The 12,184-nt window shown below is 44.4% G+C and overlaps 1 long non-coding RNA gene across 2 annotated transcripts in view; it reads right to left on the bottom strand.

Annotated features, from left to right (window-relative positions):
• Positions 1 to 7,072, bottom strand: part of LOC120998491 — a 30,720-nt gene extending 23,648 nt beyond the window's left edge. For both annotated transcript variants that reach the window (XR_005778409.1, XR_005778408.1), the window contains exon 1: positions 6,992 to 7,072. This is a non-coding gene — a long non-coding RNA (uncharacterized LOC120998491). The remainder of the gene's footprint in view (positions 1 to 6,991) is intronic.
• Between the last annotated feature and the right edge of the window lie 5,112 nt (positions 7,073 to 12,184).

The raw sequence follows: 12,184 nt of genomic DNA, 5'->3' as shown, positions 1-12,184 counted from the left end.
TGATGAGCGCAGTGACGTCGCCACAGTTCCTTTTCCAACTGCACAGCAAAGAAGAAGACAGAAGAGAAGCCGGGCTGCGCGAACAAGTGGTTTAAAGAGGACCTTTCACCGATTCTTACCCTATGAACTAAGTATACAGACATGTAGAGCGGCGCCCGGGGATCTCCCTGCACTTACTATTATCCCCGGGCGCCGCTCCGTTCTCCTGCTATGTCCTCCGGTATCTCCGTTCCCTAAGTTATGGTAGGCGGAGTCTGCCCTAGCGCTGGCCAATCGCATTGCAGAGCTCACAGCCTGGGAGAAAATAACCTCCCAGGCTGTGAGCTCTGCGCTGCGATTGGCCAGCGCTAGGGCAGACTCCGCCTACCATAACTTAGGGACTGGTATCTCCGCCTACTATAACTTAGTGAGCGGAGATACCGGAGGGCATAGCGGGAGAACGGAGCGGCGCCCGGGGATAATAGTAGGTGCAGTGAGATCCCCTGGCGCCGCTCTACATATCTGTATAGTTAGTTCATAGGGTAAGAATCGGTGAAAGGTCCTCTTTAAGGTGAGTTAAATTATTTATTTATTTATTTTAACCCCTCCAGCCCTATTGTACTATGCATTCTGTATTAAGAATGCTATTATTTTCCCTTATAACCATGTTATAAGGGAAAATAATAATGATCGAGTCGTGTGAATGGAGCCTAAACGGAACGGAAATACGGAAACGGAATGCATATGGAACACATTCCGTTTTTTTTGCGGAACTATTGAAATTAATGGTTCCATATACGGAATGTACACGGAACGCAAAAAACGACCCATAAACGGAAAAAAATAAAACGGTCGTGTTCAATAGGCCTTATTGCCCACAAATCACATTCCGTGGCTACATTCAAGTCAATGGATCCGCCAAAAAAAGGAACACATACGGAAATGTATGCGTATCTCTTCCGTATCCGTTCCGTTTTTGCGGAACCATCTATTGAAAATTTTATGCCCAGCCCAATTTTTTCTATGTAATTACTGTATACTGTATATGCCATACGGAAAAACGGAACGAAAATGGAAACACAACGGGAAAAAAAAACGGAACAACGGATCCGTGAAAAACAGACCGCAAAACACAGAAAAAGCCATACGGTCGTGTGCAATAGGCCTAACTCTGGCTCCTACTTAACAGCCAGGGTTGGAGGAAGTCTCGACCCTGGCTGTTAATTCTTTGATGATGCCAAGATTCCTACCCCAGCGTGATCAAAGGGGACTCCCCCTGCGGTTCGGGTCAGTGACCCAATTGTAGCTAGGGGGACCTATGAAGGACCCCGGGGCTGTCTTCATAGAGTATAATATATTAGCATACAGGAGTATGCTAATAAATTTAAAATGTGAAATAAAGTTCTAAAACAGTAATCCCATAATGGGATTTTTTAATAAATATAAAAAATACTGTAATAAAAAAAATAATCATAACCCTCCCAAAAATTATTGCCATTATTTAGTATAAAATACATTTTATTGTACACACATTAAATAAAAATGAAAAAAATATACATATTAGGTATCAACACAACCGTAATAACCTGAAGAATTTAATTAATTATCCGGTTTTTTTGTATGAAACATGAACGAAGTAATAAATAAACAAAAAAGAAAGACACCAAAAATCACATTTTTCTATATTACCACAGCAAAAATATGTATACAAATTACACCATAATTTATATGTATCCCGAACAACACCAAAAAATAACATTTCTCCTGCAGAAAATAAGGCCTCAGCTAGCCATGTGAGTGAAAAAATAAAAAAGTTACAGCTGCTGTAATGCAAAGAAATGTAAGGCAAAAACGATTTTTGACACGATTACTCCTGACCACATCCCAAACTCCATTTGCTGAAATGAGCACCGAACTTGCAAGGAACCTCCACCATGCTTCACTGTTGCCTGCAGACATTCATTACTGTACCGCTCTCCAACCCTTCAAGAAACAAACTTCCTTCTGTTACAGACATTTTGACTCCTGCTGACCTGCTGCCATTTTTCTGCTCCCCATGTTTTTTGGAATAATTGAGTCATTTGGCCTTGTTTCCATGTTGAAAGTATGGCTTTTTGGCTGCAATTCTTCTATGAAGACCACTTCTGGTCAGACTTCTCCATACAGTAGATGGGTGTACCAGGGTCCTAGTAGTTCCTGCCAGTTCTGAGTTCTTGACCCTGCTGGATATCTTTAGAATTTGGCTGTAACAGAAGGCAGTTTGCTGAAGGGTTGGAGATGGCAGATGGAGTTGGGGATTTGACCAGGATTATTGGTGTCCTCCATGCTGAGAAATACAAACTGATCATTGTATCCATCATGCAGTACCATCAGGGAGCCGTCTGATTGGCTCCAATTTCTTTCTGCAGCAGGACAACAACGCCAAACATACAGCCAATGTCATTTAAAGGGGTTTTCCAAGATTTTTATACTGATGTGATTAGCCTCAGGATAGGTCATCAGCATCTGATCGGTGGGGGTCCGACACCGGGTACCCCCGCCGATCTGATGTTTGAGAAGGCACTGGCACCTCTGTGAGCACCTCATGTGAGGTCCCCTTGCAAACAAAGGGCCTGTGAGGCTGGTAGAGCGCCTGCGCTGGATCAACCGAAAAAAGAAGAGGAGAGTAATGTTTTATTTTATTGCATTTTCTTCTATTTTCATTTTTATTTTTTTTAACCCCTCTAAATCCAATGAGCCTATATACATTTGTTTTCATTTTACTCCCCTTAGTGAAAGGCTTGTGCTGAAACAATACATGTATTTAAAGGGAAGCTTTCATATCCAGCATGCAGTCCGATCTGCAGGCTCCTTGGCATGCAGCAGAAGCTCAGCAGATTAGTATACAGTTTTGTGGGAAAGGATTCAGTAGAATCTATTTATTTATCTAGAATCTATTAAATCTCTGCTCTTTCTGAGTCCGGTGGGCGGTCTTATCAGTGATTGACAGCCTTCTTTTCTTGCATGCATACAGAGATAGCTGTCAGTCTGTCAGTAGGGCCGCCCACTGGACCCCTAAACTCAAAAAGAACAGGAAATGAATCTTTTCCCACAAAACTCTAATTCTACCTCTTTAGTATTAGATAAGACTTATTGTTGAACTGACATAATATCGCTTAGGCCTCATGCACACGACCATATGTATTTTGGGGTCTGAAAACCACGGATCTGCAAAATACGGTCACCGGCCGTGTGCATGCCACATTTTCCCACTACAACTGTTTATTCTTGTCTGCAAAATGGACAACAATAGGACATGTTCTATCATTTGCGGAACAGCCGCATGTATACGGACACCACACGGATGTCTTCTGTGTGATGTCTGCATATTTTATGGACCCACAGAATTGAATGAGTCCATGCACGATCTACAAAAAAATGCGTATTGGATGCAGACCAGGGGCGTTGCTAGGTTAAAACAATCTGGGCCCGGGCCCCTGATGTTTTGTCCCAGGCCCGAATGTCCTGCCTGCCTGCTAGATACAACTGTATTGCTGTCCTCAGGACGGCAATACAATTGAATCTAATGCACTGGAAGAGCTGAAGGACCTGTGGTGACATCACAGGTCATGTGACCAACAAAACAGCCAGTGGTTGAGAAGTACCTGCGATGATGTCACCATCATGTGACCAGTGCAGGAGAGGACGGCAGTGAAGAGGAGAAGACCTGGGGGAAGAAGCTGTGGTGAGATCTGCTACATGAGGAGAGGTAAGTGAAGGGAGAGGCAGAGCAATGCTGGGAGTTTTGGTTATTTAACTGGGACTGTATGTTAGGGCTGAAGGGAGGGATGTTATTTACATAGGACTGTGTGTTGGAGGTGGCTTGGGAGGAGGTCATGGTTTTTACATGGGACTGTATGTTGATGGCGGGTGTGGGAGGGAGTGATGTTATTTACATGGCACTGAATGTTGAGAGGGCAATGTTATTTACATGGGACTGTATGTTGAAGGTGGCTGGTGGGGGGAATGATGTTATTTACATGGGACTGAATGCTAAGGGGGTGATGTTTACATTAGATTGCATGTTGGAGGCAGCTAGGGAGGAGGTGATGTTATTTACATGGGACTGTATTTTGGAGGGGGCTGGAGAGATGGTGTGATGTTATTTACATAGTACTGTATGTTGGAGGGGCTGAAAGGACTGTATTTTGTAGGGGGCAGGAGAGATGGTGTGATGTTATTTACATGGGCCTGTATGGTGGACAGAGGAATATAATTACAGGGGGCACTGCAGGGGGCATTATAAATAATGGGGACACTTCAGGGTGACCATTATAACAGTAGGGGGCAGTATAAATACTGGGGGCAATGTAGGGATGCTATAAATCCAGGGGACATTATAGGGGTCTTATTACTACTGGAGGCTCTATAAGAGGGACATATAGATCTGCCTTATTTCTACTAAGAGCACTATGGGGGCCTTATTACTACTGAGGGGTCTGCAGAGAGCTTTATTACCACTGGGGGAAAAATAGGGGGCCTTATTTCTACTGGGAGCTCTGTAAGGGCATTATTAATACTGGAGGGCTCTTCTACTAATGGGGGCACTCTTGGGGAGCATTATCACTGTTGGGGGCACCGTAGGGGGCAGTATTACTAATGTAGGCATTCTAGAAGGGAATTACTATTGGTGGGACTATGAGGAGCACTATTACTATAGGGGCACTCATATTTCTTCAGGATAGTATTTGGGGGTATTGGGGAGCACAGCGAGCAGCAGGATAACACTGTGGGGACTCCAGGTTGGGGGATGATGATAGAAATGTGGGGAAGCTAAGATGTCTGTGTGTCACACTATGCAGAGACGAGGCGGCTAAGAGAAGTTGTACGAACCTAATGGAGAAGATGATGACATAGAAGATCTACATCAGAGAAGACATCACCTGGAGGCCCTGGATGTGAGAGGTACGTGCTGCTGTATAGCAAATACAACAAAATGCGGTGTGTGGGGGGAGGGGGGGGAGACTTAGAGAACTGGGCCATATTTATTGGGGCTTGGACCCTGGATCTTTTGAGAGCCTAGCAACGCCCCTGATGCAGACCCAAACAACGGTCATTTGAATGAGGCTTTACTGTCACTGCTTTCAAGTTTGTAGACAGGGGAAAAGTTGCTGCACATCAATGTAAGGCTACTTTCACACCAGCGTTTTCGCTGGATCCGTCATGGATCAGCAAAAACGCTTCTGTCACGATAATACAACCGTCTGCATCCGCTATGAACGGATCTGATTGTATTATCTTTAAAATAGCCATAACTTACCCGTCATGACCACCACTGAAAGTCAATGGGGGACGGATCCGTTTTCTATTGTGTCCGAGAATCCCAGGACGCAGTCAAAAACGCTGCTTGCTGCGCTTTTGTGTGCGTCATGGGAACGCAACCAAACGGAACCGAATGCATTCTGGTGCGCTCCGTTTCGTTCAGTTTTGTCCCCATTGACAATGAATGGGGACAAAACTGAAAGTGTTTTCCTCCGCTATTGAGATCCTATGACGGATCTCAATAGTGGAAAGAGAAAATACTGGTGTGAAAGTAGCCTAACCCTGGTTAGAAAACACACACTCAGATTCTTCTGTACACGACAAGGGTAGGAGGAGAACAATTGCATAGGTTACACACTCACCACAACTCTACAAAGAAATACAGAGAGCAGGGAGAGGCTAGTCTTTACAGGAAATATTAATCTCTCACCAGTAATGTTCAATTTTCCACCTCTGGGGCACCAACATATGGGGATAAATATTAGAAAACTGCATAAGTCAATTCCCTTATATATAAACAAGAGTACATGTTTCTGGTTTATTAAAATAAAATTCATAAATTCATAAAATGAACTAGTACTAGTGTACTATTGGTGTTACTATGGCTGAGTTCACATTACTTTTTAGATTTCCGTTCTTCCGATCCGTCAGAAGAGGATAAAATTTAAAAAAACACAGGATCCTGTAAAAAATGGATCCTGTTGCATCAGTTGTCATCCGTTTGAACCATTTCCGTCTGAGATCCGTTTTTTTAGACGGAAAAAAGTCTTGCATGCAGTACTTTTTTCTGTCTAAAAAAAGGATCTCAGACAGAAATGGCTCAAAAGGATGACAACTGATGCAACAGGATCCGTTTTTTTTTTACAGGATCCTGTTATATTTTTTTCTCTCTCTATTCTTTTGCCGGATCAGAAGAACGGAAAGCTAAACAGTAATGTGAACTCAGCCTAAGGGCTCATTCAGACGGCCGTATGCTATCCGCAAAAATGCTGACCCATTCACTTCTATGGGGCCCTTTTCTATTCCACGGTTCCGCAAAACAAATTAAACATGTCCTATACTTGTCCGTGAAAATCAGGACATGGCCCCATTAAAGTCTATGGGTCCGCAAAAATACTGAATGCGGAGGAGCATTCAGTATTTTTGCGGACAGCATACGGCCGTCTTAATGAGCCCTAACTCAGACATTGGAGTATTGAGAAAATACATATTGAGTAATGCTCCTATTATACCACAAGGTGGCACAATTTAACTAATATTATACTGTACATAAATGGAAGAGAAATACCAGGCAACATTAAAGGGGTATTCCCATCTGAGACAAGGGGGGCATATCGCAAGGATAAAAACTTAATTTTTTAATTTAACACCTGGAAAATCTCTTTAAAATCCAAGGTTTGCTTGCGCGTTTTTTGTGCTATAGCACCCTTGCTCATACACGGCGAACTGTGGATTTTACCAAGTCCGTGTCAAGGTTTTTATGGACTACGAGTGCTGGATACCCAATTTCTTGTATCTAGATTATGTCTGCCAGATGGCCACCCCTGAAATATCCGTGCACCATGAAGATTTGAGAAGTACAACATATGGATAATGCACGCAGCGATGTCACAGCACAGCAGTTATAAACAGAGCGATGGTTCAGTTCTGGATAAAAAACTCAAAGAGAGAAAGAAGAGGGGGCGCTCCCCTGTGGGTCAATACAACTTACCAGATTGTGTTCTGCAGACCAGGCACGACACTAGTGAAGGACGAAGTTCCTCCACACCAGGAGGAAAGACCAGGCTACTGCACAGAGGAGGCAGGAAGAGAAGTGAAGACAAGAAAGCTCCCAAAGGGAGCAAACAAAAACAGCATGCTGCATTGCATACTTTGAGGTAGGTGTTTATTAAATAAAAACACATAATAAAAACAAATAAAAACAACAGCTACGCGTTTCCGTGGCACTCCGCCATCTTCATCAGGCTCTGATGAAGGTGGTAGACGACCACTGAAACGAGTAACTGTTGTTTTGATTAGTTTTTTATGTTTTTATTCAATAAACACCTACTATGCAGTTTTTATCGTCTACCTTCGGCAGCTTCTCTGCCTACGGATAATAAACTCAGTGATCTCTATGCACAAGGCTAATAGAGGTAGTGATGCCACAGCCTATCACAGCACAGTAATGACCAATGTGAAGTAATAGCAAAAGAATAATTGTCAGAGTCATGCCACAGAACAAGGGTAATAAATATTGTGAAGTCGTAAGTGGCGTACACAGTGATGTCACAGAATAGGCATATTGAACATAGTGACGTCACAGCTAAAGAATAAAGACTAATGTGATGTCACAGAAGAGATAATACATAACACATAATCCCTTATGTGGCAAAAGTGGCCTTTAGGTCCTAGTAACCTGATCTGTATGGGTCTACTAATTAACACATTGGTGGAATCCTCTACAGCAGCCATCAGTGATTCTCCAGCTCCTGTGCTACTACAAGTCCCAGCAAGCCACGACACAGCAGCTAGAGAGCAATAGGTTGTAGACCAGTGTTCTACAAAATAGAGGTATTTTCTTGAATTTGGGTGAATTTCACCAAACCCCTTTACTGTGCTGTGTGTAGGCAAAAAATATTTGGGAAACGCGACAGTTGTACGCCCACACGATGTGATGTCATTATGGGGTTGTCACATGTACAATACATGTGTATATTGTGAAGTGCATTTATAGATGGGTGTTCTACTCCAGTAGCACTGAAGAAGCTGCACCACTGCAATTATATCTGCATGTACCTTATCTATAAGAGCTGAAACATTCATAGAAAAGTAACTTTCCATGGAAAGTGTTAATAAGCTGTCCGCCAACCTTCTCAGTAATGGAGCAGAAGCAACAATTTCTGCTCCCACCACATAACACAGTGGCCATTGTTTGATGCTTGTCTCATTACCATAATGAAGGCAACATGGAAAAGTCACTATGAAGATTGTAAATATCTCCTCCTCCAACTTTCTTTTCAGTCCACTGGTACCAGGACACCATTCAATTATTACAATTAAAGAGGGATAAAAACAATAGCAAAGTATAAAAAAATTAAAAAAAAGTGAGAGGAAAAAAAAAACGGGACACAAAGCTGTAAACAGTACACGTCATATTAAGCATAGTTATGACATAGCAACATAGTTTGTTAGGCCGAAAACAGACATCAGCCCATCCATCTCACCATCACCACCTCCTCAGGCAGAGAGCTCCATAGTCTCACTGCTCTTACCGTAAAGAATCCTCTTCTATGTTTGTGTACAAACCTTCTTTCCTCCAGACGCAGAGGATGTCCCCTCGTCACAGTCACAGTCCTGGGGATAAATAGATGATGGAAGAGATCTCTGTACTGACCCCTGATATATTTATACAAAGTAAGGCTCCATTCACACATCCGCAAATGGGTCCGCATTCTCTATGGGGACGGAATGGATGTGGACAGCACACAGTGTGCATTTGCGGAGCACGGCCCCAATCTTCGGGTCCGCAGCTCCGTAAAAGATAGAACATGTCCTATTCTTGTCCGCAGCTGCGGACAAGAATAGGCATTTCTATAGGGGTGCCAGGCGGGTGTGTTGCGGGTCCGCAACACACCACGGACGTGTGAATGGAGCCTTATTAGACCTCCCGTCAGTCGTCTTTTTTCTAAAGTGAATAACCCTAATGTTGATAATCTATCAGGGTACTGTAGTCCACCAATTCCAGTTATTACTTTAGTTGCCCTCCCCGCGATGCCGCACATCCCAGGTGTAGGAATTGCCAAGTGGTATAGCACAGCCTAAAATGTCTCTTTATGTGTGTCACGGTGCTCCTACCTGGATACTGCTGAACCCCAGGCTTTGGCTCCCAAGCAATAAATAAGGGGAATAATTATTTGAAAGAAATATTGAGTCCAGACCTTGTATGTAGTTGAACAGCAGCTTTACTTTGCATAAACATTCTCCAAAATGGTTTACACGTTTTGTCTTGGTCCCAGCAGGCTTTAGCATTAAACTGGCAGGCAAACTCCACTCTGCTATATCTTTCTCTCTGACTCTGCTGTACTGACAGGCCTGCTGTATAACTCAGCTTCTTCTTGTATGCTGCACTTCTCTTTGTATGGTCTGTCTCTAGATTAGGACAGGGAACTTTCCTCCTGGCTCCTGAGGTTCTAAGCTTTGGCCTCCATGGCCAGCAGAGCGGAGGGTGCTCTGGCTGGCATGGGCATGTCCAGCAGAGACATGCCCCTGCACACCTGTCCAAACAGGGTAATTGACCAGGGCCCCCAACCCTAAATGGGGCCCCCTGCTGAGCTGCCCAGACAGATGTGTAAGAGATCTGGTGGCTGCACCTGAGAAGAGCACAGACAGCACAGCAAGGAGCGCTGGTCCCTGGTCACCAGCCCACTGTAGCCTGCAGGGTCCTTATGCTGTAGTGAGGAGCTGGGTGCTGCATCCATAGCACCGGCTCCACAGCAGTCAGCCAGGCAGACCTTGGCCCCGCCCCCTTCCTCTCTCTCTCTCTCTCTCTCTCTCTCTCTCTCACCCGAGGCCCTCCACTGTGAATGTAGTAGCCTCCTCTAGCTTGCTCTAGGGGGGCCAAACGTCCGGTTTTAGGTCGGACAGTCCGGTTTTCAGGCTCCCTGTCCTCTGTCCAATGCAGAGCCTGGACGGACACAGGGATGTCCACCCTTTCAGTAGCTCACGCTCAGACAGCAGCATTGCGCTATCTAAGCATGAGCTGCAGCAACTGACTGAGGCTTCTCTCACCCCCTGTCAGTCAGTAGAGCCGCAGACATGGTTCCCTGTGGCTGACTGATGTGGAGAGAAGCACCCCAGCTCACCTCCCTTCTTCCCTCTCCTCCCCCAGTTTTTTTTGCGGGTGGCTATGGGGGGGGCATAGCTTTACTGATGCTTGGGCGTGGCTTCATCGAGGTAGGCGTGGTCGGTGAGGTCCGGCTTTCTTGGGTGAAGCCAGTGGCCACCCCAGCCTGCTCCTGAGGTGAGTTCAGAATGTCACCCTATAATGACCTGACATATTTGCTGCCGGCCCCTCTCTCCTCTCTCTGAGCGGCAATACATTACAAGGGCTGCTTGTTAGCTGATGTGCCCTGATAGGTACAGCTGGACAGTCCAGACTCTGAACTAACAGGAGGGGAGAAAGCCTGCAGAGAATATACAGGACCTGTCCTCTGCACCCCCCTTCTCCCGCACTGTAGCTTTTCTTTTTTACTATTTGCTGATTGGAACACAGTTGTCATCTCTATCTATCTATCTATCTATCTCATATCTGTCTCATATATATATATATCTCTACCGTGAGATACCGGACTGGCATCCTGCTTAGTGCAGGAGCGCACAGCGTCATTGGTTGCTATGACTCCGTGCGCTTTATGCCGCTGCCGCAGTACAGTAATACACTCGTATGATCTAAGATAGCTCTGCCATATTTTCTGCCACCTGATGGTGAACCAGGCACATTACATGAACATAACAGTTGCAAACAGTATTATAGATGCACATTGTGGAGGACCTGGAATAAATGCATAAGATGACATGAGGTTAGACCAATAAAGACAGTAGCAGGGTGTAGGAGTGGTAACACCACTCTGGGGTGTTACACAGGTATCGCTATGGAAGTTTATGTGGATAGTTTTGACTGCACTAGGGGTCTGCAGTATAGATGTGTACACATATTCTACCATGTGCTTCCTCTGTGAAGTGCTGTATTCTGATATTAGTAGCCACAAGGTATGGGGAATGTATGCACTCTAAATAAGACCTGCATTACAGATAAGTAGAAAAGCCCCATGTTCCTTTAGCTTAAAGTGATGTCTCAGGCCTGATGAAGATAGAGGACCACCATTGAAACGCGTAGCAGTTGTTTTTGTACCTGATGCAACGTGCTATTTTTATTTGCTACTTCCTCCGTGCAGTGTCCAGCGAACGAGCGTAGTCGCCTGGTCTCTCCTGGTGTGGAGGAACTTCGCCCTTCACTAGCATTGTGCCTGGTCTGCACAACATGATCCAGTAAGGTATATTGACCCACAGGGATTAATACAGTGACCTAGAAGGTCTCACACCAGGGAGCACTCCCACTCTTTTTTCTTGACATGAAAATCTTGTCATTATTTTGCTACACAGTAACATCACAGTATAGTGATAATGCACACAGTAATGTCACAGTATAGGGATAATGCACGCAGTGATGTCACAGTAAAGGTATAATGCACGCAGTGATGTCACAGTAAAGGTATAATGCACGCAGTGATGTCACGATGCAGAGATAATGTAAAATAAGAAAAACAAAGGGCACTCCTAGTATAATACCATAACTGTTGTGAGATGGACCCCTGCAATGATGTACTCCTTACCAAAGGTTGTTGTGTAAACCAGGCACAACACCAGTGTGAAGCAAAGTTCCTCTGAAAATAGAGGAGACCCAGGCTGCTGCCCTCACCGCCACATCCATAGGAAGCCGGAAACAAGATCAAAGCGGAGATATTCAAGGCAAAAACGGGAAGAACAGCACACTGCACCAGAAACTTCTATTAAATTTGTTTATTGAGATCAATAAGGTCAGAGGAAGGCAGCTGACCACTGCCAAAACGCGTAGCCTGTCTCTTTTTATTTGTGTGGTTTCATCGATTTTCATAAAAACCTTTAATAGAAGCTTTTGATGCAGCGCTCTGCTCTTCTCACTTTTTGCCTTGAATATCTTTGCTTAGGTACAGAGATAATGCACATAGTAATGTCATGGTATAGGGATAATACACACAGTGATGTCACAGTACAAGGATAATGCACACAGCGATGTCACAGTACAAGGATAATACACACAGTGATGTCACAGTACAAGGATAATACACACAGTGATGTCACAGTACAAGGATAATACACACAG

This window comes from Bufo bufo, chromosome 1 (genome assembly GCF_905171765.1).
Source record: "Bufo bufo chromosome 1, aBufBuf1.1, whole genome shotgun sequence".
Classification (NCBI taxonomy): domain Eukaryota; kingdom Metazoa; phylum Chordata; class Amphibia; order Anura; family Bufonidae; genus Bufo; species Bufo bufo.
Note: the sequence above shows the minus strand (reverse complement) of the source record. Positions and strands in the feature narration are given on the sequence as shown.